Source organism: Myotis davidii, unplaced genomic scaffold (assembly GCF_000327345.1).
Source record: "Myotis davidii unplaced genomic scaffold, ASM32734v1 scaffold399, whole genome shotgun sequence".
In the NCBI taxonomy this organism is placed as follows: Eukaryota; Metazoa; Chordata; class Mammalia; order Chiroptera; family Vespertilionidae; genus Myotis; species Myotis davidii.
The window spans coordinates 5,722,877-5,728,482 of record NW_006292094.1 but is presented as its reverse complement, the minus strand read 5'-3'; the positions used below and the strand labels follow the sequence as shown (position 1 = coordinate 5,728,482).

The following is a 5,606-nucleotide window of genomic DNA, read 5'->3' as shown; positions in this document are numbered from 1 at the left end:
CCCCCGACCCCAGGCCTCCATGGTCTCTGCCCCTGCGGCCTGTCCTCCCCCATCTCCACCTGGAGGAGCTGCCCCTCAGTCTCCAGGATGCACCCTGGGCCGCCAGGTGTCTTCATGGGCTCCCGGGATCACCCAGAGGAAGCACTGCGCTCACTCCCAGCTAAAGTGCGAGCACTGGGTGCACAGCTCTGCGCTCCGGTGCCTGGCAGTGCCTGGTGGTGTCTGGTGATGCCTGGCGGTGCCTGGTGGTGTCTGGCGGTGCCTGGCGGTGTCTGGCGGTGCCTGGCGGTGTCTGGCGGTGTCTGGGGATGCCTGGCGGTGCCTGGTGGTGCCTGGCGGTCTCCGTGCCCTGCAGACTCTCAGTAGACGCGAGTGGTTGGTTGAGTGCATGAATGAATGAATGTGTGTGTCACTGGCCATTGGTGACCCACCTCCGGATTTCACTCACGCCCTTCGTCGCCTTCAGTGCCACACCCTGGGCTTCTCCCGGGAACTAACGCAGGCTCAGCCCACGCGGCCCTGAGCCTGGGCTCCCAGCGCTGCCCGGTCCGCTCTGGCCCTGAGTCTCCCCCCAACGCAGCCCGTGTGGAGGATGTTTAAATGTTGACCACATGGGAGTCCCGGCCACACAGTAAACTCCCTTTGAGGGCCGCACATCACGCGTCCTCGGTGCCAAGCGAGTCGTGCAAGCGTTTCCCACGGCCCCTGTCCCCGGCCCCTGTCCCCGGCCTCTGTCCCCGGCCTCTGTCCCCGGCCTCTGTCCCCGGCCTCTGTCCCCGGCCTCTGTCCCCGGCCTCTGTCCCCGGCCTCTGTCCCCGGCCTCTGTCCCCGGCCTCTGTCCCCGGCCTCTGTCCCCGGCCTCTGTCCCCGGCCTCTGTCCCCGGCCTCTGTCCCCGGCCTCTGTCCCCGGCCTCTGTCCCCGGCCTCTGTCCCCGGCCTCTGTCCCCGGCCTCTGTCCCCGGCCTCTGTCCCCGGCCTCTGTCCCCGGCCTCTGTCCCCGGCCTCTGTCCCCGGCCTCTGTCCCCGGCCTCTGTCCCCGGCCTCTGTCCCCGGCCTCTGTCCCCGGCCTCTGTCCCCGGCCTCTGTCCCCGGCCTCTGTCCCCGGCCTCTGTCCCCGGCCTCTGTCCCCGGCCTCTGTCCCCGGCCTCTGTCCCCGGCCTCTGTCCCCGGCCTCTGTCCCCGGCCTCTGTCCCCGGCCTCTGTCCCCGGCCTCTGTCCCCGGCCTCTGTCCCCGGCCTCTGTCCCCGGCCTCTGTCCCCGGCCTCTGTCCCCGGCCTCTGTCCCCGGCCTCTGTCCCCGGCCTCTGTCCCCGGCCTCTGTCCCCGGCCTCTGTCCCCGGCCTCTGTCCCCGGCCTCTGTCCCCGGCCTCTGTCCCCGGCCTCTGTCCCCGGCCTCTGTCCCCGGCCTCTGTCCCCGGCCTCTGTCCCCGGCCTCTGTCCCCGGCCTCTGTCCCCGGCCTCTGTCCCCGGGCGCCGCCCTGCACGCTCTGACACGCGCCTCCTTCCTTCCCGCCCCGCAGTGTGTGTTCTGTGATGTACGTGTCTCCCCAACTGTTCGCTCCTTTGATTTCCATGAAGTAAAACACATTTTTCAGCCAGTGTTGCCGTATCTCTGAGATAACAGTCTCCCATAACGGGAGCTGTGGCAGCGTTTGCCGATCTGTGATGCGACCCACGCGGCACGGCCCGGGGTGTCTGAAGGCGCCCTGTGAACTGTCGTTAGCGTCACGGGCTGCTCCTGATCGGGATGGATGGGGAGCCGCGGTTACAGCGGCGTCTGCGACCCGCACAGGCCCTGACTCGCGCACCCGAGATGCCAGCGGTGATGACAATAATCATGGCTCATGATTGCGGGCGTCGTGCTCAGAGCTTCCCAATCGAGCGCAGCCACATTTCCGTGATTTACTCCGATGGCAACAGAAAAAGAAAAGGAAAAACCTCAATTGCAGACGCCACCGAGAGGCACTTACCGCCAAGCAGCGCCCTCGACGCCCACCGGCGCCCCCGCCACTTGAGTTCAAGCTGCTTGTTAACATGGGGATCGGAGGTTAGAAGTGGGCTTTCGCGGGGCAGGGCTGGTTCCCGTTTGCTGGCCTGTGGGCAGCTGCTCACGCTGCCCTCCCCGTGAGAGCCTGGGCGGGTCCCTCACACCCTGCACAGGGGCCGCCGCAGCCCGGCTGGACTGGGGCCTCCCACCCCTTGCTCAGGGTGGGACTATGGGCCAGTTCCCCACTTCTCAGCCTCGGTTTCCTGAGCTGGAAACTGGGCGCGCTATCCCGCTCCTCGGGGCGCTGCTGTGAGGTGTGAATGACCCAGTGTTTGTAGAAGCCGCCTGGAGCCTGGCTCAGGGGGGACCCACCAGCAGCCCACCATCATTCCTTCCGTCCCTTCCGTCCCGCCCCATGCACACGTCACCGCTGTCCTCAGCAGCACCCCTCCACCTCGGCCGGGTTGGGTTTGCTGTGTTCGTGGCCCTGTGACCAGCAGTCTGCTGCTGAGCCCGGTGCCAGGACAGGCCGGGGCTGGGCAGCACCCCCACCAATGGGTTGAGGGGTCTGCGGAGGGGGGACCATGGGGAGGACTCACAGGAGGGCCCACCTGGTCCTGAGACGCATCCGGTAAATCCACGTCACAAGGTCAAGGGTCAAGGTGACACGCTGGCCCCGCCTGGGTGTGTCTCTCCTAGGAGCAGCTGGTGCCCGAGGGAGGGAACGTCTGGGTGACTCCGGACCCGCACAGCCATGCCCAGCGCCCGAGGGACCGGCTCCAAGGCTCCGGGGATCAGCTCCTTGCTCATCATTTAAGACGCAGTTACTAGTAGATCAGAGACCCATTCCTGTGAACGGGCTACAGGGAAACCCCGTTACGGGGCCCCGTGAAGACTGGAGGCGGGGGAGGTTCCACCATAAACCCCGGTGACAAACCGTAGTCAGGGGCGCAACCCGGCCAGGTCCGGAGAATCATCAGCCCCCCCACCCCCCGCCCCGTCTTCCTTCTCAGAGGGAAGCTGAGGGAGACGGGCTCGGCCGCGTGACCGCTGGTGCTTTTAGAGAAAAGCGCGTCTCCAGCCTCCGCTGCCCGCGGCCCTGCAGCCACAGTCCTGCCGGTTGCTTGCCCGTTTCTCTCAAAGCGGTGGGCGCTCTCCCTCCCGCGGCTGTTTGTTGTTGCTCGTTCCGGCTGTCACTGGGCAGCGGGCTTGATGGCGACCCCCCACTCCGCCCTGCGCTCCGCCCCACGGTCCCCTCCGCCCTGGCATTTGTCACGCTGTCTGCGTGTCCCCGGCTGCGTCACCGTGCTCTCCGTCTGCCTCCGTTCGAAGCTGCAGCGGAAAGCCGAGGTGCGATCTGCTTCCATCGGCGGATGCTCTGGGTCGGACTCGAATATATGAAACCGCCGTCATCGGTTACTGATGCGCTGATGGAGACTCACGGAGCTTAATCCCCAGATAAGCAAAACGTATCACTTGCAGAACCCGTCGGTCTCCAAGGCATTAGCGAGCCCGTGGCACCGAGCCAGGGGAGATGGAGCAGGAGAGGCGCCACAGGGGCTCCCGTGTGGAGGCTGGACCTGGGGAGGGTAGATTCCTCCGGCCCTGAGTCCCGTGTGTGTGTGTGTGTGAAAGTCACATTTTAGATCAGGCGTCGCCCTGGGCGTGGCCACACCGGGGCAGAGGGATGTGCTGGGCAACGGAGGACGAGGGCTCGTGGCTTCTGCTGCCACAGACGCCATGTCCTCACCACCCCTGGAACTAGGTAGGGTTGACCCCAGTGACCTCATTAGCATAACCCCAGGTGCCCGGGGCCAGGAGTAGCAGTGACAGTCCCCTCACTCAGGAAAGCCCAGGGCTGGAAGTTCCCTCCTGGAACCGGACGGAGACCAGCCAGGCTCCGCGTTACGGCCGTAGGCGCCCTGGGCCGCGCTCACACTGAGCGTGTCTTCGGGAGGGACCGACTCCACAGCGTTGGTTCCGTTTCTGAGCGAAGCAGCTCGGGAGGACGTGGGAGGGTAGAGCGGCATTGTCACCGAACGCCTCCGTCGGGGTCCTTGGGGAAAGCCGGAGCGGGTGTGGCTATTGGAGAACTCAAATGGAAATAACAGCTCCTTCTTAAAATATACGGGGTCTTGGTGCTGCAGCTATGGTTTATGACTCCTAGCTCTGTGCTTGAGCAGGGAAATGGGGGGCTCCCCGTCTCGCCATTGGACCCGCAGACCCCGGCGCCGGTGTTCAGAGGTCGATGCTCAACCACTGAGCCAACCCGGCCAGCCAGTAGCTCTTTTGTTTTTTGTTTTGTTTTTTTTAATATGGAACGCTTCATGAATTTGCGTGTCATCCTTGCACAGGGGCCATGCTAATCTTCTCTGTATCGTTCCAATTTTAGTGTATGTGCTGCCGAAGCGAGCACCAGTAGCTCTTTTTTAAACTTCAGGCTCGTCGATGCTCAACCACTGAGCCAACCCGGCCAGCCAGTAGCTCTTTTGTTTTTTGTTTTGTTTTTTTTAATATGGAACGCTTCATGAATTTGCGTGTCATCCTTGCACAGGGGCCATGCTAATCTTCTCTGTATCGTTCCAATTTTAGTGTATGTGCTGCCGAAGCGAGCACCAGTAGCTCTTTTTTAAACTTCAGGCTCATTCACAACAAAGAAAAGAAGCTGGAGCCCAGGCCCAGTTGCTTCTTCATTGCGCTCGCTCAGCGCCGCGTCCCCGTCAGAAATGCTGGCCCGTGAGTGGTGCGACGGGCAGAGCGTGTTTCCCGGGGCACCACGAGCACGGCGGCCTAGGAAACCTCAGAGTGATGCGTGCGCTTCTCGAATCACAGGATCAGGTGTAACCCCCGCTTTCCGTGCTGCCCGTGGGCCCAGCAGTAACTGACGCCGGGGGAGACCAGGCCTAGTGAGTGGGTGGCACAGGGGGCCCTGGGCGTCTGCTCTCCTGGCATCCCTAGGCCACGAGGCGGTTCCTCTGGGGGTTCGGGGGGAAGAGGGGGCACGTAGCTGCCGATGGAAGGCAGCAGAGCGCCGTGGGAGAGCCCGCGTCCGCCATGGAAGCTCTGTGACCGCGAGTCCCAGGAACACCTTCCCCAGCGCCAGCAGAACCCACTGCTCCCCCTACCGCCTCGCCGTGTGCTGTCCCTCTCCCGCGGTGCCGGCCTGTCCCCACGCGTTTCCCTCTCAGCGCTTCTCCCGGCCTCCCGCGTGCAGCAGGGGAGAGGGTGCAGGACCCTGCGCCATCATTCCCGGCCCCCCACGCCCACCCCCGTCCTCAGAGAATGTGCGGGCGCATTTTGGCTGGAAACTCCCAGTGTCGGACCCGTGTTCGGTCCCATTTCCTGGCCTTTCCTGCGGGTCGCTGACTGCCTCTTGCGAACAGCCTCGGGTTGTGAAACCGGTGCGTGGCCACTTGTTTAATGATCCTCCGTGTGGAAATGGGGCCTCCCGCCCGGTCCAAGCTGCAGCCACCGCCCCTTCAGGCCCACCAGGGGCCTGGGCGAGTCCGGCTCAGAGAGCAAGCCGCGTGTGAGTGTGCGGTGGGTTTCTGAGGCGGGAGGCATGCTGCTTGTGTTGGGCGTATGGTACGTGCTCCCTCTCAGCATTGCACACAGGACAG

At 64.4% G+C, this 5,606-nt stretch overlaps 1 protein-coding gene across 1 annotated transcript in view; it reads left to right on the top strand.

Annotated features, from left to right (window-relative positions):
* SDK1 (sidekick cell adhesion molecule 1) overlaps window positions 1-5,606 on the top strand; it is a 455,450-nt gene that overhangs the window by 246,199 nt on the left and 203,645 nt on the right. The window lies entirely within an intron of this gene.